Source organism: Gorilla gorilla, chromosome 4, assembly GCF_029281585.2.
Source record: "Gorilla gorilla gorilla isolate KB3781 chromosome 4, NHGRI_mGorGor1-v2.1_pri, whole genome shotgun sequence".
Classification (NCBI taxonomy): Eukaryota; Metazoa; Chordata; class Mammalia; order Primates; family Hominidae; genus Gorilla; species Gorilla gorilla.
Window position 1 is genome coordinate 10,928,313 of NC_073228.2, and position 24,460 is coordinate 10,952,772.

The 24,460-nt window shown below is 49.8% G+C and overlaps 1 long non-coding RNA gene across 1 annotated transcript; it reads left to right on the forward strand.

Moving 5' to 3' along the window:
* The first annotated feature begins 2,425 nt into the window (after nucleotides 1–2,425).
* On the forward strand, nucleotides 2,426–9,152 carry LOC129533966 (uncharacterized). Its single transcript, XR_008680390.2, has 3 exons — nucleotides 2,426–3,780; nucleotides 8,473–8,616; nucleotides 8,714–9,152. It is a non-coding gene; the product is annotated as an uncharacterized lncRNA (long non-coding RNA).
* The last annotated feature ends 15,308 nt before the right edge of the window (nucleotides 9,153–24,460 follow it).

The window sequence follows — 24,460 nt, forward strand, 5'->3', positions numbered from 1 at the left end:
CCGGGGCTGGCTGCTTCTAATTTCAGCTGCTGGAGGCTCCGCGCTCTCACTCTCGCTCGCGCTCTCTCTCTCTCTTTTATTCCATGTTTATTTAAAGCCAGATTTTGAAATGTTGTCTTCAGCCCTAAAATCTCACTTTATTTTCTTGCAGCAGATCCTATAAAACCCCACTTAGGTGCCTAGAGGGTGGGGGACTTCGAGGACAGAGTTTCCCCGGCCTGCTGCCTGACACTGTCTCTGTAAACATTCCGATGACTGGTCAGTGTTTTCCCACTGGAGCAGCCCAGTGTCACATCCACCCAGACGGAATACAGATGAGCCGGGTGGACGTCGTGAGTCCAGATAAACGAGAGAGAGCATGGCCTCCCCAGTGACATGCAGGAAGCACGCCTGCCCCGGTGCTCGGAGTTGAACTTAGGCAGGGGAGTCTGAGGCTGCCCTGCCGTCTCCTGTCTGGGGTCGTGATGCAGTGGGGCCTGTCATGAGTGGTCCAGACGTGTACCCCTGGAGGTGGAACAGGGACAGCCTCAGGTGCCCTGGTGCCTCCTCCTTCCCGGCTCTTCCTGGCACTCTGCTTCCTTCTCCTAACCTGAGAGCCACACGCTATTTCTTCTTGTCCATCTAGAAACCAAGGACATCTGGAAGGGGTCTTCCACCTTAGACCCTAACAGGGGAAGTGCAGCGCAGCTTTCTGGCTGCGCTGACCCGACAGGGCTGCTCCGATGGGGAAGCGTGGCCACTCGCACAGATGTTCATTTGCATAGCATCAGACCACACAGCAGTTGGGGCCCTTTGTCCCACCGGCCATGGGAGCCCACAGTCAGCCCGTGTGCGTGGTAGGTGCTCCAGAAATATGAGGTCCCTTTCTCTTTGATGAGACGTAACTACCCGCATGTCCCTCTATGGCTCACCTCAGAATGTGCTAGAAGAGTTTTGATGAAAGGGGGATGTCTTGATGAACTGCACGGGGTGAAGGCAAAACTGGCTGAGGGGCCAGGCTGGATGTGTAGCGGGGAGGACACCTGCAGGAATGGAGTTTACCTAAATAGGTGCTCCTGGAGCCAGTAGTGCTAAGGAAGGAGCTCCCCGGCTTATCGTCCGCAGAGCCGCAGCGCCCCAGCCCAGCCACGGAGCCACACAGCTGCCTCTGGCTAGGGGCTAGGAGGTGGGCAGGGTGGGACGCAGCCGGGGGCAGTTGCCCCAGGGCTGGCTGGAGATGGCGGCCCTGGCCAAGCCAGTCTCCAGCCGACTTAACGCCAGAGCTACCGGGGCCCAGAGGAGGCGTGGCTGTGCTTCTAGTGAGAGCCAAGCAGTTTTCCAAAGAGCGCCACAAGCTACTGCCAGGGCCTTTATGTTCTAAAGATGTGCGGAGCGTGTCTCAGTGGCTTCGCCGGCATACTTGGCCAGAAAGTAACATGATTTCGAGAAAACATGATTTGAGTGTTAAGCTCGAGAATATCATTTCCCCCAGCAAGTTCTTTTTCTTCTCACAAAGTTGGAAGACACAGAAATCTTTGTAGAGGTTCATGGAAAACTTTAGCTGTTTCCTAGCTGCCCAGATGAAAAGAATATTCCATCCACTGGGGAAAAACAATTACTCTAAACAGATTCGGGTGGCATTTTACCCCTAGTCCAACTGGCTGCACGTGACCTTTGCCGGCGTGGCTCCAATGCCCAGAGACGAGGCTGGTGTGAAGAGCTGGCTGCTGATCCCTGGAATCTGCCGCTAATTCTCACTCAGATTTTGAGATTTTCTCTGCGGCTGCAGGAGCCAACAGAGTCCTTTGTGTGGCCTCAGGACTCGGCTTTCAGAGGCCCTGGAGCCAGTGGTGTTGGATTCAGCCGTAATTCTTCATTCTTTGGCTCAAGGGAAAACCTTGATTCTGCACAGGATTGCAAAAGCTGAGGCACTCCAGCTAGGACACGGCATCATTGGAGTGCCCCGGTGCATTCCAAGGAAAGTTGGGTTGGTGATTTCCAAGTGGTTTTGGGCAGGGCAGGGTCTCTGAAAGGCTGGAGGTGCTGGAGGAGAGGCTGGGTTAGCTTGGCTGGAAGGGGCCCTGCCCTTGTTGCGTCAAGCCTGGGAGACTGGACTTGGGACTCAGGTGCATTTGGAGTTTTTTTGTTGTTTTTTGTTTTGTTTTGTTTTGAGATGGGGTCTTGCTCTGTCGCCCAGGCTGGAGTGCAGTGGCACGATCTTGGCTCACTGCAAACTCCGTCTCCCGGGTTCGAGCGATTCTCCTGCCTCAGCGTCCTGAGTAGCTGGGACTACAGGCGCCTGCCACCACGCCTGGCTAATTTTTTTGTATTTTTAGTAGAGACGGGGTTTCACCATGTTAGCCAGGATGGTCTCGATCTCCTGACCTCGTGATCCGCCCGCCTCGGCCTCCCAAAGTGCTGGGATTACAGGCATGAGCCACTGCACCCGGCCAGAGTTGTTTGTTTTGAGACAGGCTCTCTGTCGCTCAGGCTAGAGGACAGTGGTAAGATCTTGGATCACTGTAGCCTTGAACTCTTGGGTTCAAGGGATCTTCCCACCTCAGTCTCCTGAGTAGTTGGGACTACAGATGCGCGCCACCACGCCTGGCTAGTTTTTGTGTTTTTGTAGAGATGGGGTCTCGCTATGTTGCCCAGGCTGGTCTCAAACTCCTGGACTTAAGTGATCTGCCTTCCTTGGCCTCCCATCATGCTGGGATTACAGGCATGAGCCACTGTGTTGGCTGCATTTGGGTTTTATATATTTTTATTTATTTATTTATTTTGAGACAGAGTCTTGCTCTGTCACCCAGGCTAGAATGCAGTGGCATGATCTTGGCTCACTGCAACCTTTGCCTCCCAGGTTCAAGCGATTCCCCTGCCTCGACCTCCCAAGTAGCTGGGATTACAGGCGCCCGCCACCACACACAGCTAATTTTTGTATTTTTAGTAGAGGCGGTGTTTCACTATGTTGGCCAGGCTGGTCTTGAACTCCTGACCCCAGGCGATCTGCCCAACTCGGCCTCCCAAAGTGCTGGGATTACAGGCGTGAGCCACCACGCCCAGCCGCATTTGGATTTTATAATAAGCTTTGCTGTGCAGGAGAAGTGGTCCCTGGCATCCCAGCCCCCTGGCCTGACGAGGTTGGAGGGCTCCTTGGGCCCCCACCACTCTGCTGCAGCCAGGGTGGGTGCAGGGCTGGGAGGGTGAGCCACGAACTTGACATCGGTGACCTTCACTGCCACCTGGTGGACAGCCTGGGAGTGGTAGCTGGTGGGCTGGGCGGCGGAAGGGGTGCAGTGTCCCGGCGAAAAGGGGTGCAGTGTCCCGGACGAAGACGGCTGAGCATCGTGGAGACCAGCATAGAGAGGCCACAGCAAGTGGGGTGTGACATCAGGGACAAGGGAGAGGTCACAGACTCGGACAGTGGCCGTCCTGTGCTGGCCCCTGCATCTGGGTGGTTGGCAGGTGGAGCACCAAGATACAGGGTTGATAGGACTAGGCTGGAATCCTGGACTCTCTCTGATCCCGGCAAAGTAACAGAAGCTTCTCCTGTCCTGTCGCTGATCTTTGGAAGGGAGGAATGACACCCTCCTCCTGGGCTGGCGTTGGGAAGAGAAGCTCCTGCGTGTGAAACAGCTCCACCACCAAGCGCCTGCAGACGAGCGGTGTGTTCCGCCTGGAACCTGCCGAGGGAACGTGTGGGGAAGGTGTGGCCGCCCTGGGAGGCTCAGCTCTGCAGGAAATTCGCTCCTTCTGATGTGCGTTTCAAACGGCCCTATGACATCTTTTTCTTAAATTGAGGTAAAATTCACATAACATAAAATTACCCATTTTAAAGTGTTCTGTTCAGTCCAATGTGGTGGCATTCAGCATATTCATGATGTACAGTGGCAACTCCACCTTGTTCCAAAACATTTTTTGAGATGGAGTCTTGCTCTGTCACCCAGGCTGGAGTGCAGTGGCGCGATCTTGGCTCCCTGCAACCTCCACCTCCTGGGTTCAAGCGATTCTCCTGCCTCAGCCTCCCGAGTAGCTGGGATTACAGGTGCCTGCCGTCACGCCCACTAATTTTTGTATTTTTAGCAGAGACAGGGTTTCATGACGTTGGCTAGGCTGGTCTCGAACTCCTGACCTCAGGTGATCCACCCACCTCAGCTTCCCAAAGTTCTGGGATTACAGACATGAGCCACCGTGCCCGGCCCCCAAAACATTTTCATCACCCCAAAAGGAAACCCCAGCCACTGGCAATCACTGGCTCTCCCCTGCCCTGGTGGCCCCTCCCCCACCCTGGTGGCCTCTCCCCCGCCCTGGTGGCCACTCCCCCGCCCTGGTGGTCCCTCCCCTGCCCTGGTGGCCCCTTCCCTGGTGGCCCCTCCCCCTCCCTGGTGGCCACTCCCCTGCCCTGGTGGTCCCTCCCCCGCCCTGGTGGTCCCTTCCCTGCCCTGGTGGCCGCTCCCCTGCCCTGGTGGTCCCTCCCCTGCATCTGTCCTTGGGCACTGGCCCATTGGACATTTCGTGGGACTGGAACCACACAGTATGTGGCTTCTTCCACTGAGCATGATGTCCTTGGGTTCATCCACGCTGTGGCCTGTGTCAGAACTTCCCGCCTGTTGATGGCTGGATAGCTCCCCATGGGAGGGATGTCTGACATTTGGTTTCTCAATTTGGCAGTGGATGGATACTTGCTTGGGTCTGTACCTAGGTGTGGAGTTGCTGGTTCTTATGGAAATTCCATGTTTAGCTTTTTGGGGAACTGCCAAACTGGTTTCCACAGTGGCTGCAGCATTTTACCTCCCTGCCAGCCAGGGTACAGTTCCTCACAGCCTCACCACACTGGTTTTCTGTTTTTTGTTTTTGTTTTTTTAATTCTAGCCATCCTGAAGGTGTGAGGCAGATCTCCTGGTGGTTTTGTTTGTTTGTTTTTCAGACAGAGTCTCGCTCTGTCGCCCAGGCTGGAGTGCAGTGCTGCGATCTTGGCTCACTGCAACCTCTGCCTCCTTGGTTCAAGCGATTCTTATGCCTCAGCCTCCAGAGTAGCTGGGATTATAGGTGCCCACCACCATGCCCGGCTAATTTTTGTATTTTTAGTAGAGACGGAGTTTCACCACGTTGGCTAGGCTGGTCTTGAACTCCTGACCTCAGGTGATCCACCCACCTCGGCCTCCCAAAGTGCTGGGAATACAGCCGTGAGCCACTGCGCCCAGCCTCCTGGTGGTTTTGACTTGCATTTCCTGGTGGCGATGGTGTTGAGCGTCTTCTGTGTGCCGCCTTTTTCAAAGGAGCCGGAATTCTCCCTGGAATGTCAGTTCTCCCATTCAGTTTCCATCGGGGAAGTGAGCCTGGAGGATGCCGTGGAGTCCACACCCTACACCTGCCTTCCCCTTGCAGGTTTTTGGCCCAAATCTCAGCTCCTTCAGCTACATGGGGCCTCCCTGGACCCAACTCAGGGGCACCTTTTGGCCCAAGGGGAGTTTCAGAAGCAGTGAGGACACATGTGGGGGGCATCTGCAGGTGGTGGAGGGTGTGAAAGGAGGTCCCTGAGCTGCCAGGCACCCAGACTGTGTCTGTAGGGAGGCCCCGCAGTCCCTGCACCCCCTCGACTGCCCGGTGCTCTCCGTGGAGAAACACGACAGACGCGGTTGGACACAGCACAGTGGATGGACGTCCCCACCTGCTCCCCGCAGACGCTTTGGGTGGAAGCCCAGACTGTCCCTGGCTGCCAAGCAGACCATGCTGAGGGGTGGTGGCCGGGAGCCAGGGAGCCGGCCCACTCCTGCCCCAGTGACACCCCACAGGTCACAGGAGAAATGCCAGGAGCCTCATGGTGTGGAAAGAGACACGGAGGCCCGGAGCACTGAGGGGCTTTCCCAAGGCCACGCAGCCGGGCACGGGGAAGCTGGGCCCTCCCGGCGCCTCCAAGGCCTCTTCCCGGCTGGAGGCAGCTTCACCCACCAGGCCTGGCAGTTGAGAGTCTGAGACTTCAGTAGTAATGGGGTTTCTTGGCAGGAAACTGGGAGATGAGAAGGTTTCCGGAAAGGCTGGAGAGAACCTGAGAGCTGAAGGGAAACACCGGAGCCAGCCTGGCCCAAGGACCAGCCTTTAGTCCAACTACAGGCCCTGTGCTGGCTGGGGTGCAGCTGGCTCTGCCCCTGGGTGTGGCTGCTGTCACTGCCTCCCCGCCCCCCAAATGCAGCTCTCGATGCTGCCGGCTGCTCCCAACGTGAGGCCCAGCCCCAGCTGCGCAGCAAAGGTGCACCTCCAGGAGCATCTCCACCAAACCTCAACAAAGACCACCCCCACCAGCAGGGGCGAGCTGGAACCCCCTGAGCTGACCTCCTGGGGCCTCCTTCAGCCCCTTTAACCAACCACTGTGGAGCCCAGGCTATCCTGTCTGTGACTGCACCGCAGACGGGCGCCTGAGTGCCCGCGAGCACACACTGCTTTCAGGTGATGTCCTTAAACTTTGGATCTCCTAGACGAGCTTGCCCCTCTCAGTAAGCCCCAGGCCTCCTAAGGCCATTTCTCAACGGGAGCCGTGGGCCCTGGCACAGGTAGGGTGGAGCTTAACACTCTCCCCTGTAGACTCAGATGGCTCTCATATGCGTATTTCTCTCTTTTTTTTTTTGGAGACAGGGTCTTGCTTGTTCTGTCACCCAAGCGTGATCTGGTCTCACTGCAGCCTCAACCTCCGGGGCTCAAGCAATCCTCTCGCCTAAGCCTTCTGAGTAGCTGAGACTACAGGCGTGCACCACCATGCCCAACTAATTTTTTTAAAAGTTATTTTCTAGAGATAGGGTCTTGCTATGTTGCCCAGACTGGTCTTGAATTCCTGGGCCCAAGCGATCCTTCTGCCTCGGCCTCCCAAAGTGCTAGGATTTCAGGCGTGAGCCACCGTGCCCAGCCGCTAATATGTATTGTCCAGACTTCTTCGCTAACCTCCAGATCTGTGGCTCCAACCGCCTGACAGTCGCCAGGCAGACCCCCTGCCAGGTCGCAGCCTCGGGCCATGGTCCCTCCATATCCCCACACATACAGCTGGGAACCTTGGTGTCACCCTTTCTGTTTCCTCTTCCTTCACTCTCCTCCCCCGACCCCCAGCCTAGCCCCCATGTCTTGTCAACTCTGAGCTCCTGAATCTGTCTACCCACCTCCAGGCCCCGGACCCCTCCACCCCGGACCTGGGAAAGGGCCCCTTACCTGATCCCCAGAAGCCCTTGGCCTGTCCAAACCCGTCTCCATACTCAGTGAGGTTTTCCAAGCACAGATCTGACTGAAGTCCCCTGCGGCAGCCCTGTGCTGACATCCATTGCCCCAAGGATAAAGACCTGGGTCCTCAGTTCCTCCACAGCAGCCTGCACCCAAGTCCCCTCACTGAGCTCCAGCCACCGGCCCCGCTGGGCAGAAGTGACCATGTGATACGGAGCTCCTGCCTCCCCGGAGTGGGGTGAGAATCTAAGATCCCCCCTTCCCCAGGGCTGTGCAAGAGACTGAACACCTGTGTGGACCTGTCTGCCCTTTGCCCCCACACACTAGCTGACAGTCAGCCCCCCAGGCAGGCACACAGGAGAAGGATAAAAAAGGAGACCCGCGTGACCTGCTCAGAACAGGCTCAGCCCCAGGGTGCCTCTGCCCCCACCTCCCCACGCTCTATGGTTCTCTCTCCATGAGGTCCAGGGCCTCCCAAGACCTTCAGGTGTTAAACAGCCTTTGGTCACTTTGGTCACAGCAGCTTCATTTCCTGGGTGATTCTCAGTGTGATAATTGGAACTCGGCCTGACTCACCCAGGATTAAACCTCTCCCGGCTGCCTTGTGCTCAGACCTGCCATGGCAGGAAAACTTGGGGTTTGCAGAGATTCTTAAATGTTTTGTGTTATAAGCCGGGAGCGGTACCTCACACCTGTAATCCCAGCACTTTGGGAGGCTGAGGCGGGCGGATCACCTGAGGGCGGGGATTCGAGACCAGCCTGACCAACATGGAAAAACCCTGTCTCTACTAAAAATACAAAATTAGCCAGGCGTGGTGGTGCATGCCTGTAATCCCAGCTACTAGGGAGGCTGAGGCAGGAGAATCGATTGAACCTGGGAAGCGGAGGTTGCGGTGAGCCAAGATTGTGCCATTGCACTCCAGCCTGGGCAACAAGAGTGAAACTCCGTCTCAAAAAAAAAAAAAAGTTTTGTGTTATATGGATTCCAGTTCTCAGTTGAAAAATCTCCATCTTTTAATCTACTTTCTCCCTTGTTTCCTCCATCTAAACAAAAACGCAGAGAGTTCAGGGGTTCTCTGCTGCGACTTCCACTCTCTGGCTTTGTGTGCATCCGTTTCCACGGGCTATTTTTCCTCTTGATTTTTGGCCCTGTGGTTTCTGAATGCTGGATGTCATAGCTGAAGCCTGGAGGCTCCAGATCCGGGGTCAGCAAACTGCAGCGGGGGGCAGCCGCCTGCTTTTGTGAACGCAGCTTATTGAAACACACCCATGCCCATTTGTTCACAGATGTTCCGTGGCTGTGTGTGCCCTACAGCAGCACAGTTCAGTAGGCAGAGGCCACTTCTACTACCCAGCTAAGGAAAAGATGGGCAGAGCCTGCTCTGGATGACGCTGTGTTCCAGCCGGCGGAGAGGGTCCCCCATTTCCTCGGTAAGGAGGGTGACCTCCTCGCTCCAATCAGGGACTGAGCTGAGCTGCGGACGAGCTGCCCTTTCGGTGAGCCTATCTCTGTGTTGCTTGTTTCTAGGAACTAATCCTCCAGGAAATTAACAGACAGTTTGCTGTGGACAACTAGAGCCCTCCCCTTCCTTAGCCCTGAGCGAGGTAAACAATTCTGCTCTGCCTTCCGGAAGTTTCAAATTAGCTCTTCAACCAGCGTTTTCACGCAGCTTCCAGTCCTGCCACAGTCTTGAAGAAGAGATCAGCTTTCGAGTCTTCATTCTTGCCAAGATTAGCTGCCCTTCGAATCTCCCGTGTGTCATTAATCCCAGCACGAACAAGCACTTGGGAACTGCGGGCTGCAGATGGTCTGCTTATCCTAAGGAACCCTCCTCTTTTGAGGCTTAACCCCGTTAGTCTTTGTTGCTTCTGCAGCTTTCTGATGCCATTAAAGAGATGATTTTTATATTTTTGCCTGGCCTTTCTAGTTCTTAGTGGGAGCATTGATCTGCTGCACTCCATCCTACTTGGAAGTAGAAGTCTGTTTCCCCATGTTTAAAATGTTAATTTCAGGCCACACACGGTGGCTCATGCCTGTAATCCTAGCACTTTAGGAGGCCAAAGTGGGAGGGTCACTTGAGCCCAGGAGTTCCAGATTAGCCTAGGAAACACAGGGAGACCTCACCTTAAAGAAAAAAAAAAAAAAAAGGCATGCACCGAGCATGGTGGTGCATGCCTGTAGTCTCACTTACTCAGGAGGCCGGGGCAGGAGGATCACTTGAGCCCAGGAGTTTGAGGTTACCATGAGCTATGGTTGCATGACTGCACTCCGGCCTGGGCAACAGAGCAAGACCCTATCTCTAAAAAAATAAAAATAAAATAGGCTGGGTGCAGTGGTTCACATCCATAATCCTAGCACTTTGGCAGGCCAAGGCAGGAAGATCACTTGAGCCCAGGAGTTCAAGACCAGCCTGGGCAGCATAGTGAGACCCTGTTTCTAAAAAAAGAAATTAGCTGGCCATTGTGGCACATACCTGTACTTAGGAGGCTGAGGCCAAAGGATCACGTGTACCCAGGAGTTTGAGGCTGCAGTGAGCTGTGATCATGCCACTGCACTCAGCCTGGGCAACAGAGGAAGACTCTGTCTCTAAAAATGTAAGTCAATAAAAATAAATAAAATGTTAATTTCAGTTTCCAATTGTTCATTGCTAGCAAATAGAAATACACATTTCATTTTGTACATTGACCTAGTATTCTGTGATGTTCTAATTTGTTCTAGTAGACTCCTTTGAGATTTTCTATGTAGTCATGCTGTCCACAAATAGAGACAGTTGTGTATTTATTCCTTCCCAATATGTGTTCATTTTATTATTTTCTTGCTTATTACACTGAATGGGGCCTCCAGTGTGATGCTGAATAGATGTGGTGACAGCAGACGCCCTTGCCTTGTTTCCTTCCTTATGGGGAAAGCATCCAATCTTTTATCATTAAGTGTGATGTTATCTGTAGGGTTTTTGTGATGCCTTCTGAAAAGTTAAGGAAGTTGTTTTTTATTCATAGTTTGCTAAGAGTTTTTATCACAAACGGATGTTGAATTTTGTCAAATTCTTTTCCTGCATCTATTGAGATATCATAAGATTCTTTTTTTTTGTAGTCTGTTGATACGATGAATGATACTGATGTTTGAAGGTTGAACCAACCTTGCATTTCCAGGATAAACCTCATTTTGTTTGTCCCAGAATAAATAGATTACTTCAGGATAAAGACTCATTTTTATATATTGCTAGATTATTTGCTAATAATGAGTTGAGGATTTTGCATCTATGTTCATAAGGGATATTGGTCTGTTTGCTTTTCTTGTAATGGCCTTATGTGGTTTTAGGGTCAAGGTAATGTTGAACTCATAAAAGGAATTGCAAAGTGTTCTCTCCTCTTCTATTTTCTTTAAGAGTTTGTGTAGAATTGGTATTAAGTCTTCCTTAAATGTTTGGTAGCATTTAATAGACATATGACAATTTGGTTTACCTATTTATTCTTGAGTGAACTTTGGCAGTTTGAGTCTTTCAAGGAATTTTCCCATTAAATCTAAATTGTCAAATTTATGAGCATAAAACTGTTTGTAATATTTCATATTTATTTCATATTTCCTTTTTTCTTTCTTTCTTTTTTTTTTTTTTTGAGATGGAGTCTCGCTCTGTCACCTGGGCTGGAGTACAATGGCGTGATCGTGGCTCACTGCAATCTCCACCTCCTGTGTTCAAGTGATTCTTCTGCCTCAGCCTCCCAAGTAAGTGGGATTACAGGTGTCTGCCACCATGCCCGGCTATTTTTTTTGTATTTTTAGAAGAGATGGCATTTCACTATTTTGGCCAGGCTGGTCTCAAACTCCTGACCTTGTGATCCACCCGCCTCGACCTCCCAAAGTGCTAGGATCACAGGTGTGAGCCACCGTGCCCAGCTGTAATATTTCCTTAATATCTTTTTCATGTCTATAGGGTCTGGGGTGGTGGTCCCACTTTCGTTGCTAATGTTGTAATTTGTATCTTCTCTTTTTTTCCCTGATCACTCTAGCTTGAAGCTTTTCAAATTTATTGATATTTTCAAATAACCAGTTTTTGCTTTCACTGATTTTTCTCTGATGTTCTGTTTTCATTTCTGCTGATGTCTACTCACTATTGTTTCTTTTCTCCTGCTTGCTTTGGATCTGCTCTTCTTTTTTGAATTAATTAAGGTGAAAGTTCAGCTAACTGATTTCAGACTTTTCTTCTACCTTAACATAAGCATTTAATATTCTAAGTTTTCCTCTAAACACTGTTTTAGCAAGAATCCATAAATGTTAATATGTTTAGTTTTCATTTTCTTTCAGTTAGAAACAGCCTCTAAATTCCCTTGTGATTTTCTGTTTAACTCACAGGTTAATTTAATATTTGTGGATTTTCCAGATAGCTCTTTGTTACTGGCTTTTGGATTGATATTATGGTCAGAGAACATGCTTTGTATGAGTTCAATTCCTTTAAATTAGTTAAGGTTTATTTCATGGTCCAGAACATGATATGTCTTGGTAAGTGTCCAATATGCACTTGAATAGAATGTGTATTCTGCTCTTGCTGGGTGGAATGTTCTATAAATGTCAGCTGAGTCAAACCAGTTAACAGTGTTCAGGTGTCCTATATCCTTCATGATTTTCTATTTATTCTCTCAATTACTGAAAGAGGGGCCAGGCACAGTAGACTATGCCTGTAATTGCAGCATTTTGGGAGGCCAAAGCAGGAGGTTCACTTGAACCCAGAAGTTCAAGACCAGCCTGGGCAACATGACAAGAGCCCATCTCTACAAAAATAAAAAAATTAGTGGCCGGGTGTGGTGGCCCACGCGTGTAATCCCAGCACTTTGGGAGGCCGAGGTGGGCGGATCACGAGGTCAGGAGATTGAGATCATCCTGGCTAACACGGTGAAACCGTGTCTCTACTAAAAATACCAAAAATTAGCCGGGCGAGGTGGCAGGCGCCTGTAGTCCCAGCTACTCAGGAGGCTGAGGCAGGAGAATGGAGTGAACCCGGGAGGTGGAGCTTGCAGTAAGCCGAGATCATGCCACTGCATTCCAGCCTGGGCGACAGAGCGAGACTCTGTCTCAAAAAAAATAAAGAAAAAAAAATTAGCTAGGTGTGGTGGCATGTACCTATAGTCCCAGCTGCTCGGGAGGCTGAGGCAGAAGGATCACTTGAGCCCAGGAGGTTGAAGCTTCAGTGAGCCATGTTTGTGCCACTGCACTCCAGCTTGGGTGACAGAGCAAGACCCTGACTAAAAACAACAACAAAATACTGAAAGAGGAGGGTGAAAGTCTCTAACTGTAAGAAATTGTTTTACCTTTCATTTCTATTAGTTTTTGCTTCCTGTGTTTTGAAATTCTATTGTTAGGTGAATACACAATTTGGATTGTTTTGCTTTCTTTTATTATTGAGTAATGTCTCTCATTATCCCTGTTGATATTTGTTTTGAATATACATTGCCTGATATTAACACAACTACTCCATCTTTCTTTTGATTAGTGTTTCTGTGATATATTTTCCCCATCCTTTTACTTGTTTGTTCTGAGATGGAGTCTGGCTCTGCTGCCCAGGCTAGAGTGCAGTGGTGTGATCTTGGCTCACTGCAACCTCCCCATCCTGGGTTCAAGTGATTCTCCTGCCTCAGCCTCCTGAGTAGCTGGGATTACAGGTGCATGCCACCATGCCCGACTAATTTTTGTATTTTTAGTAGAGATGGGGTTTCACCATGTTGACCAGGCTGGTCTCGAACTCCTGACCTTAAGTGATCTGCCTGCCTCAGCCTCCCAAAGTGCTGGGATTACAGGAATGAGCCATCACTCCCGGCCTGTTGATTGTCTTTTTGTATTAGGTCATTCTTGCACTGCTATAAAGAAATACCTGAGACGGGGTCATTTATAGAGAAAGGCTTATTGGTTCATGGTTCAGCAGGCTGTACAGGAAGCACAGCGGCATCTGCTTCTGGAGAGGCCCCAGGAGGCTTCCAATCATGGTCAAAGGCAAAGCAGGAGGAGGGACATCACATGGCAAAGGCAGGAGCAAGTGGGGGGATGGGGGAGGTGCCACACACTTGTAAATGAGCAGATCTCGTGTGAACTCAGAGAGACAGCTCACTTATCACCAAGGGATGGCCCAAGCTCCCATGACCCAAACACCTCCCACCAGGCCCCACCTCCAACACTGGAGATTACAATTCAACATGAGATTTGGGCGAGGACAAATATCCAAACTATATCATTCCACCCGGGGCCCCTCCCAAATCTCACGTCCTTCTTACATTGCAAAATACTATCATGCCTTCCCAAGAATCCCCCAAAGTCTTAACTGATTCCAGCATTAACTCAAAAGTCCAAAGTCTCCCCTGAGACAAGGCATGTCCCTTCCACCGATGAGACTGTAAAACAAAATACAAGTAATTTACTTCCAAGACACAATAGGAATATAGGCACTGGGTAAGTACCGTCATTCCAAAAGGAAGAAATCAGCCAAATGAAAGGGACTACAGGTCCCATGGAAGTTCCAAACCCAGCAGGGCAGGTGTTAAATCTGAAAGCTCCAAAACAATCTCCTTTGACTCCATGCTCCACATCCAGGTCACACTGGTGCCAGGGGTGGGCTCCCAAGGCCTGAGGCAGCTCCGCCCTCAGGGCTTTGCAGGTTCCATCCCCAACGCTGCTCTCACAGGTTGTTGAGTGCTTGTGAAACCGCAGGGTGCAAGCTGCTGATGACTTTGCCGTTCTGAATTCTGGAGGGCAGTGGCCCCTTCTCGCAACTCCACTAGGCAGTGCCCCAGCGGGGACTCTGTGTGGGGGCTCCAACTCTCTCAATTAGTCAAAGATGGGATTTTGGGGATTTGTGGACATTGCTCCTTGGCACTGCCCTAGTAAAGGATCTCTGTGGGGGCTCTGCCCCCTGCAGCAGGCATCTGCCTGGGAACTTGGGCTTTCTCATACATCCTCTGAAATCTAGACAGAGGCTGCCAAGCCTTCACTCTTGCATTCTGCACACCCACAGGCTTAATGCCGTGTGAAACCTGTCAAGGTTTACAGCTTGCAACCTCCAAAGCGGCAGCCTGAGCTGTACCTGGGCCCCTGTGAGCTGAGGCTAGAGCTGGAGCTGCTGGGATGCCATGTGGGGAGCACTGCCCTGAGGCTGTATAGGGAAGTGGGGCCCTGGGCCTGGCCCACAAAACCATTTCGTTCCCCTAGGCCTCAGGGCCTGTGATGGGAGGGGCTGTCATGAAGGTCATCATTCCATTGGCTTGGTCATCACCTCTCGGCTCATTTTCAAACATGCAAATAACTCTAAGAAGTGGTTCCTCCACACTCTGCTTGAATTCCTCTCCTGAAAAAGCTTTTTCTTTCTCTGCCACATGGCCAGGCTGCACATTTTCCAAACTTTTTTTTTTTTTTTTTGCATGGCGGACAAAGTCTCATTCTGTCGCCAGACTGGAGTGCAGTGGTGCGATCTTGGTTCACTGCAACCTCCGCCTCCCAGGTTCAAGTGATTTTCCTGCCTCAGCCTCCCGAGTAGCTGGGATTACAGGTGCCCTCCACCACACCCGGCTAATTTTTGTAGTTTTAGTAGATGTGGGATATGATGAGGTTTCTCTTCAGATAGCCTGATCAATCCTTTCTTCCTTAATTCATAGTACCTCCCCCGCCCCTTTTTCCTTTTTCTCTTTTCTGCCTTTGTTAGATGCCTGGACATGCCACAGGACCAGGCTTATCAGTACCAGCTCACGTTCCTTTCCTTATTTGGAAAGGAGACTAGTCTCTAGCTCATTGCAAATGCTCCTTCCCCTTCTTCTTTCCCTCTCTCCCTTACGTGCCCACCTTATCTAAAGAAAGTTCAAATGTCTACCCCACTGGGATTAGTTCAGTTTGCGCAACCCAACCCTGGCCAATGGGGAAAAAAGGGTACAGGGACAGGACTTGCATCAGAAATAAAGGCCTTCATGCCCCTTTGTTCAGGTGTGCTCTCATGGCAACTGGCCAAGGAGAAGCACCTGTCTACACAGAAGTAAAATTGCTTTGCTAAGAATCCTTTGTTTGAGGCTGGGCGCAGTGGCTCATGCCTGTAATCCCAGCATTTTGGGAGGCTGAGGTGGGCGGATCATGAGGTCAGGAGATCAAGACCATCCTGGCTAACATGGTGAAACCCTGTCTCTACTGAAAATAAAAAAATTAGCCAGGCATGGTGGCGGGTGTCTGTAGTCCCATCTACTTGGGAGGCTGAGGTATGAACCCAGGAGGTGGAGCTTGTAGTGAGCCAAGATAGTGCCACTGCACTCCAGCCTGGGCAACAGAGCAAGACTCCATCTCGAAAACAAAAACAAAACAGAACAACAAAAAAGAATCCTTTGTTTGAGTGTTTGATCGCCTTAGGATTTTAAGTGTTAATTCCCAACAGTAGAGATGAGGTTTTGCCATGCTGGCCAGGCTGGTCTTGAACTCCTGGCCTCACGGTATCTATCTGCTTTGGCCTCCCAAAGTGCTGAGATTACAAGTGTGAGCCACCACACCCAGCCAATTTTCCAAACTTTTACACTCTGCTTCTCTTTTAAATATAAGTTCCAACTTTAAGTCATTCCTTTGCTCCCTCATCTAAGTACAGTTTGTTAGAAGCAGCCATGCCACTTTTTGAACATTTTGCTGCTTAGGGATTTCTTCCACCAGATACCCTAACTCATCACTCTCAAGTTTAAATGTCCATGGATCCCAAGGCATGAACAGAATACAGCCATGCTCTCTGCCAAAACCTTAGCAAAGAACACATGACCTTTGTTCCAGTTTCCAATCAGTTCCTCATTTCCAGCTGAGACCTCATCAACCTGGCCTCTACTGTCCACGACACTATGAACATTTTGGTCACAATCATTTAACCAGTTTCTAAGAAGCTCCAAACTCTTCCTCATCTTCCTGTCTCCTTCTGAGCCCTCCACACTCTTCCAACCTCTGCCCATTACCCAGGTCCAAAGCTGCTTCCACATTTTCAGGTATCTATAGCAATGCTTTACTCCTTGGTACCAATTTTCTGTATTAGGCCATTCTTGCAATTGCTATAAATAGCCGAGCAACCAGGCACGGTGGCTCACGCCTGTAATCCCAACACTCTGGAAGGCTGAGGCGGGCGGATCACAAGGTCAGGAGATCGAGACCATCTTGGCTAATACAATGAAACCCTGTGTCTACTAAAAATACAAAAAATTAGCTGGGCGTGGTGGTGGGTGCCTGTAGTCCCAGCTACTTGGGAGGCTGAGGCAGGAGAATGGCGTGAACCCAGGAGGTGGAACTTGCAGCGAGCTGAGATCAGGCCACTGCACTCCAGCCCGGGCAACAGAGTGAGACTGTTTCAGAAAAAAAAAAAAAAAAAAAAAAGAGAAATATCTAAGACTGGATAATTTATAAGAAAATAAGTTTAACTGGCTCATGGTTCTACAGCTGTACAGGAAGCATCGCAGCATCTGCTTCTGAGGAGGCCTCAGGAAGCTTCCAATCATGGTGGAAGGCAGAGGAGGAGCAGGCCGAGGAGCAGGGAAGAGGTGCCACACACACTTTGAAATGACCAGATCTCATGCAAACTCAGAGCAAGAATTCACTTATCACCAAGGGGGTGGCCCAAGCCATTCATGAGAGACCCGTTCCCATGACCCAGTCACCTCCTACCAGGCCCCACCTCCAGCACTGGGGATTACAATTCAACATGGGATTTGGGCAGGAAAAATATCCAAACTGTATCACTTTTCCTTTGGAAACTGGTCACATTTTCATGATTTTTTATATGTCACATAATTTGGGATTATGAATTGGGCTTTTTAAAAAAATTTTGAGACCAGGTCTGGCTCTGTCGCCCAGGCTGGAGTGCAGCGGTGCAATCTCAGCTCACTACAACCTCCGCATCCCAGGCTCAAGCAATCCTTCCACCTCAGCCTCCCGAGTAGCGGGAATACAGGCACATGCCACCACGCCCAGCTTATTTTTGTATTTTTTGGTAGAAACTGATTTTTGTCAGGTTGCCCAGGCTGGTCTCGAACTCCTGGGCTCAAGCGATTTGCCTGCCTCCGCCTCTCAAAGTGCTGGGATCACAGGTGTGAGCACCACGCCCGGCCATGAACTGGATATTTTGACTGTTATGCTGGGTAGACTCCGCAACAGTCCCCTGGAGAATGTTGATTTTTTTTTTTTTTTTTAGTGCCCATCAACCTGGTTAGTTCCAACCACAAAGTTCTGCTGCCTCTGCTCCAGTCGAGGTTCCACTTTCAAAGCCAATTCCTGTTGCTTCTCTGAGTGCACCCCACACAGGTGCAGCTCGGGAGGGAGAGCCGGGGCTGCTGCTGGTTCCTCCTCAGAGTCCCAAGGCCTCTTTCTCCCACTCGCTCCCTTCTGGGATTCCCCCACCACACGCTTTCTGGACCTCAGTGGCCCCTGTTCACAATTCCTCTTGCCAAAAGGACAAGGTTTCGATGGGAGTTTTAGCTTTCCGTGTTTCTGTGCAGTTCCGTAACTGAGGCCCATCCTGGGGCAAAGCTACGAGAGAAAAGGGAAGATAAAACCAGGAAACGGCTTCCCCACAGGGGCCACCTCCACAGCTTTGGTTTACTGGTTTACTTTGCAGAGTCCTCAGTGGCAGGGCGGTGGTGGCGGGGGCGGCGGGTGCTTTGTTTTTCCTGGATTTGAGTTGTTAGTTGTAACAGTGAAAGAGATGGGCTGGCTGGCCGGGAGCGGTGGCTCATGCCTGTACTCCCAGCATTTTGGGAGGCTGAGGTGGACGGATCATCCGAGGTCAGGAGTTTGAGAGCAGCCTGGCCAACATGGTGAAATCCCGTCTGTACTAAAAATACAAAAATTAGCCGGGTGTGGTGGCACACGCCTGTAATCCCAGCTATCCGGGAGGCTGAGGCAGGAGAATCGCTTGAATCCAGGAGGCAGAGGTTGCAGTGAGCCGAGATCAAGCCACTGCACTCCAGCCTGGGCAATAGAGCGAGACTCCGTCTCAAAAAAATAAAAATAAAGAAAGAAAGAGATGGGCTGTGGAGGGCTGATGCTACCATCAAGGTATGGACCCTTTGTAGGTAACTTTAAAATGGAAGAAAGATAATCTGGAGATGCTGCAGTTAATCCAAAACAATGGATTTTAAATATTCCTATTTTGCTTGAGGGTCCAGCTTTATCCATTATGTGTTAAAGTTCCCTTCCTGGACCGGGCACAGCCGCTAACACCTGTAATCCCAGCCCTTTGGGAGGCCAAGTGGGCAGACTGCTTGAGCCTAGGAGTTCGAGACCAGCCTGGGCAACAGAGCAAGACCCCCGCCTCTGCTAAAAACACAAAAGTTAGCTGCGTGTGGTGGCGCATGCCTGTAATCCCAGCTACTTGGGAGGCTGAGGCAGGAGAATCGCTTGAACCCAGGAGGCGGAGGTTACAGTGAGCCGAGATTGGGCCATTGCACTCCAGCCTGAGTGACAGAGTGAGGCTCCGTCTCAAAAAAAAGAGGGCAGAACAAGCAACAGTGACACATACCAAAGACGCACCCACGATGGCTTCATCCATGGGAGATGATTGAAAGGCTGGCATCGCAGCCACGTGAGACATTCCACGGCACGTCAGATGAACAGCCCTAGAGCCTGTCCGGAGGAGAGCAGGCGTCTCCTGCGGGACATCATCCTCGAGATAAGGAAGGGTCCTGTTCCTCTTGTATAAATGGAGGTTTTTCTCATGAGTGTCCTTAAATCTACCACTAAACTCAGGTTAAATGCTCTTAGTCTGGAATTAATGTACAGAAACTGGGATGGATATGTTTTCATATTATTTATGAAAAAAATGTTTCTCAAGTAAATGGAACAAGCAGGAATACAGGTGGGAATGCCACAGAACTAGGCTACACTGCGCTTCAGAACAGTTTTTCTTTTTTTGAGACAGGGTCTTGCTCTGTCTCCCAGGCTGGAGTGCAGTGGCACGATCATGGCTTACTGCAGCCTCCGTTTTCTGGGCTGAAATGATCCTCCCACCTCAACCTCCCATGTAGCTAGGACTATAGGCATGCACCACCATGCCCGGCTATTTTTTTTTTTTTTGTAGAGGTGGGGTCTCACTATGTTGCCTAGGCTGGTCTTGAATTCTTGGGCTCAAACAATCCTCCTGCTTTGGCCTCCCAAAGTGCTGGGATTACAAGTGTAAGCCACTGTGCCCAGCAGAACAAACTGCTTTTAAATGTAAGTTTTAAATACATCTGAAGGACCAATACACAGAGAAAGACTCCAGCCACTCTCCATCTGACATCACCAGGGAGTGACGCACTCTGCATAGGCAATTCTCTAGATAGCTGAAGTTTGCCTGTTCAACCAGCAAACACTTTTAAAATGTTGATAATTCATTTCTTCAACCCAATTTTGGGGGCTGCCTACTCTATGTGCAAACCAGTGCTCAGGAAGCTGGGCTAACACAGTGAACAAGTCAGACCCATGGTTATGCTTTCCCCATTGCACTTTTCTGATTTCTTTTTTCTTTCCTTTTTTTTTTTTTTTTTTTTTTTGAGACGGAGTCTCGCTCTATCAACAGGCTGGAGTGCAGTGGCGCAATCTCGACTCACTGCAACCTCCAACTCCTGGGTTTGAGCAATTCTCCTGCCTCAGCCTCCCGAGTAGCTGGGACTACAGGCACCTGCCACCACGCCCAGCTAATTTTTGTATTTTTAGTAGAGACGGGGTTTCACCATGTTGGCCAGGCTGGTCTCGAACTCCTGACTTCAAGTGATCCACCAGCCTCGGCCTCCCAAAGTGCTGGGATTATAGGCATGGGCCACCGCGCCTGGCCAGCACTTTTCTAATTTATTAAGCAGAAGATTCTGAATATAATTTGAACTTTTACTGCTGACTCAGGCGCAGCACTGTAAATATAAGTTAGTGAGGAGGCTGTTACATCCAGTTAGGTAGACACTTCCATTAATGAAGTGTAAGGTCACATTGATGGAGTTAGCAGCTGCATCCCATAGTTAACCCACAGTGTCTGCCAGCAGGCAAGGTTTCCAGATATTTTCCAAATGCATCACTGCCCACTATGGTTTTCTTTGAAGCCAAGGACTGCCCTTTATGGGCTTTACTGTATTTTGTTGGTGTGTCATCTGGCTGGCTTTGGCTGCAACTCTTGCCATCATTTTGAGTGTTGGTTCTGTCCTTGATTCACTCTGTTGACTTCCCTCCCAGCACTGAGTTATATCACGAGAGGTCTACATCCCCTCCAGGCTGAGGCTGAGCCGTCAGTTCTCTTTGGGAGCAACTGTTCACCTGACTGCAAGACCACTTACAATCACACCAGCATCAAACTCATGTTTCATGATTGAATCTACAAGAATATCATAAAGACTAACAAGTACACACCAGAAGTTGGAGCAGCTCCGACCTTACCCTGGCCCGCTCACCCTGGCCTGCTAGCCCTGGCCCGCTAACCCTGGCCCGCTAACCCTGGCCCAGCCCTGCCCTGCGTGAGAAAGAAAAGGAGACAAGAAAAAGAAAAGAGGAGAGGGAAGAAAGCGAAAGAAAAAAAGTGGGTTAAATTTTTCATGAAATACTCTTTGTACGGACTTTGTTCTTTCTGTTTTTAGTATTTTTGGGCTGGGAGTGGAACAGAAAAATGTGAAGTAAAGATACCCACTTCTTTTTTTTTTTTGAGACAGAGTCTCGCTCTGTCACCCAGGCTGGAGTGCAGTGACGCAATCTCGGCTCACTGCAAGCTCTGCCTCCCGGGTTCATGCCATTCTCCTGCTCCAGCCTCCTGAGTAGCTGGGACTACAGGCGCCCACCACCACGCCCAGCTAATTTTTGTATTTTTAGTAGAGACGGGGTTTCACCTTGTTAGCCAGGATGGTCTTGATCTCCTGACCTTGTGATCCTCCCGCCTTGGCCTCCCAAAGTGCTGGGATTACAGGCGTGAGCTACTGCGCCCAGCCTAAGATAACCACTTCTAATCAACATTGTACTGAAGCTTTAATCAGGCAGTCAGGGAAGGAAATGAAATTAAAGGCATCCAGGTTGGAAATTAAGAGGTAAACTATCTCTCTTTGCAAGTGACCTTATCTTGTATATAAAAAGTCCTAAGGATTTCACTAAAAAAAACCCTAATAAACAAGTTCAGTAACATTGCAGGAGACAAGCTCAATATACAAAATCAGCTGTATTTCTGTATATTTAAGTGAATAATCTGAAATTGAAATTAAGAAGATTTCATTTACAATAGCACCAAAAATAAAACAGTAATAGGCTGAACAAAACAAGTATAAAATTTATACTCTGAAAACTACAAAACTTGGTTGAAAGAAAGTAAAGAAGACCAAAATAAATGGAAAGGCACCCTCAATCCACGGATCTGGACTTAATGTAGCGGAGACGGCGGCACTCTCCAAACACATCCACAGATTCTACGCAACTCCTATCAAAATCTCACGTGGCTCCTCTGCAGAAACTGAAAAGCTTATCCTAAAAATTCACATGGAAATTTGAGGGTCCCAGAATAGCCAAAACAATCTTGAAAAAGAAGAACAAAGTTGGAGAACTCACACTTCCCAACTTCAAAGCTTACTACAAGGCTGCCATGAGGACGTAAGAATAGACACACAGAGCAATGGGACAGAACTGAGGGCTGGAAAGAAGCTCCCGGCTACAGGCAGCAGGTTTCCACACGGGGCCAAAACAATTACACGGAGAAAGGACTGTCTTTTTAACAAATGACGCTGGGACAGAAAAATACCCACATATAAAAGGAAGAAGTCAAGCCGGGCGCGGTGGCTCACGGCTGCAATCCCAGCACTTTGGGAGGCTGAGCCAGGCAGATCACCTGAGGTCAGGAGTTCAAGACCAGCCTCACCAACAGAGTGAAACACTGTCTCTACTAAAAATTAGCTGGGTGTGGTAGTACGTGCCTGTAGTCCCAGCTACTTGGGAGGCTGAGGCAGTAGAATCGCTTGAACCTGGGAGGCGGAGGTTGCAGTGAGCCGAGATCACGCCACTGCACTTCAGTCTGGGCCACAGAGCAAGACTCTGTCTGGCACCAACTCATTAAAAAAAAAAAAAAAAAAAAAAAGAATTAAAATGTTACCAGCCTGGGCAACCACAGCGATACCCTGTCTCTACAAAAATAAAAATATGCAGTAGCTCACACCTGTGATCCCAGCACTTTGGGAGGCCAAGGCGGGCAAATCACCTGAGGTCAGGAGTTCGAGACCAGCCTGGCCAACATGGCGAAACCCCGTCTCTACTAAAAATACAAAAATTAGCCAGGCGTGGTGGTGCATGCCCGTAATCCCAGCTACTAGGGAGGCTGAGGCAAAAGAATCATTTGAACCCAGGAGGCGGAGGTTGCAGTTAGCCAAGACTGCGCCACCGCACTCCAGCCTGAGTGATGAGAAAAACTCCGTGTTAAGAAAAATACATAAATAATAAAAAAGTAAAAAAAAATTAGCCCAGTTGGGTGGTATGTGCCTGTGGTCCCAGCTACTCAGGAGGCTGAGCTGGGAGGATCACCTGAGCCCAGGGAGGTCAAGCCTGCAGTGAGCTGTCACACCACTGCACTCCAGCCTGGGCGACAGAGCGAGACCCTGTCTCAAAAACATATTTATATAAATATAAATAAACTATAAAACTGTTAAGAAATCATAGATACAAATCTTCATGATCTTGGATTAGGCAGGGGTTCCTTAGCTATGACACCAAAAGCACAAGGAACAACAACAAAAATAAATTGGATTTCATCAAAATTAAAAACTTTTGTGCTTCAAGGGACACCATCAAAAAGGTAAAGAAGACATCCCAAAGAACGGGTGAAAATATTTGCAAATCATGTGTCTAATAAGGGCCTAGTATCCCGAATAAAGTATTACAACTCAATAAAAAGACAACGAACCCAATTAAAACCAGGCAAATTATCTGAATAGACATTTCTCTAAGATATACAAATGGTCAGTAACACCCACAAAAAAATGCTCAACAGCATTAGACATCAGAGAAATGCAGGTCAAAGCCACAATGACGTACCACCTCATGCCGGCTAGAGTGGCTGTAATCAAAAAGAATATAAGAGTTGGTGAGGCTGTAGAGAGACCAGAACCATCGGCCACTGTGCAAAAGAGTGTGGTCGTTCACCATATGGGTGAACATCCAGTTACCACACAACCCAGCAATTCCACTCCCAGGTGCAGACCCAAGAGAAGACACTGTCCACACAGAAACCTGTATAGGAATGTTTTTGTTTTTAAAATTTGTTTATTTTTGTTTTATTTTTTTATATGAGATGGAGTCTTGCTCTGTTGCCAGGCTGGAGTGCAGTGGCACAATCTCGGCTCACTGCAACCTCTGCCTCATGGGTTCAAGCGATTCTCCTGCCTCAGCCTCCAGAGTAGCTGGGACTACAGGTGCGCACCACCACGCCTGGCTGATTTTTGTTTTTTTTGTGTCTTTTTTTTTTTTTTTGAGACAGAGTTTCACTCTGTCACCCAGGCTGGAAATGCAATGGCATGATCTCGGCTCACTGCAACCTCTGCCTCCCAGGTTCAAGCGATTCTCCTGCCTCAGCCTCCCGAGTAGCTGGGATTACAGGCATGCGCCACCACGCCTGGCTAATTTTGTATTTTTAGTAGAAACGGGGTTTCTCCATGCTGGTCAGGCTGGTCTCAAACTCCTGATCTCAGGTAATCCACCCGCTTCGGCCTCCCAAAGTGCTAGGATTACAGACGTGAGCCACCTCAGCCGGCCTTGTTATTGTTTTTTTTTTTTTTTTGGAGACAGAGTCTCGCACTGTCACCCGGGCTGGAGTCTGAAGTGCAGTGGCACGATCTCGGCTCACTGCAACCTCCGCCTCCGCCTCCCGGATTCAAGCCATTCTCTTGGCTCAGCCTCCCTAGTAACTGGGATTACAGGCGCCCACCACCACGCCCAGCTAATTTTTGTATTTTTAGTAGAGACGGGGTTTCACCATGTTGGCCAGGCTGGCCTCGAAATCCTGACCTCGTGATTCGCCTGCCTGGGCCTCCCAAAGTGTTGGGATTACAGGCGTGAGCCACCGCGCCCAGCCCTGTTTTTTTTTTTAAAGACAGAGTCTTGCTCTGTCGCCCAGGATGGAGTCCAGTGGCATGATCAACTCTGCAGCCTCAAACTCCTGAGCTCGAGTGATCCTCCTGCCTCAGCCTCCTGAGCAGCTGGGATTATAGGCGCCCGCCACCACGCCCGGCTCTCACACACACACACCAACAAACAACAAAAACAAAACAAACCCCCCCCCCCCCCCCCCAAGTACTGGTC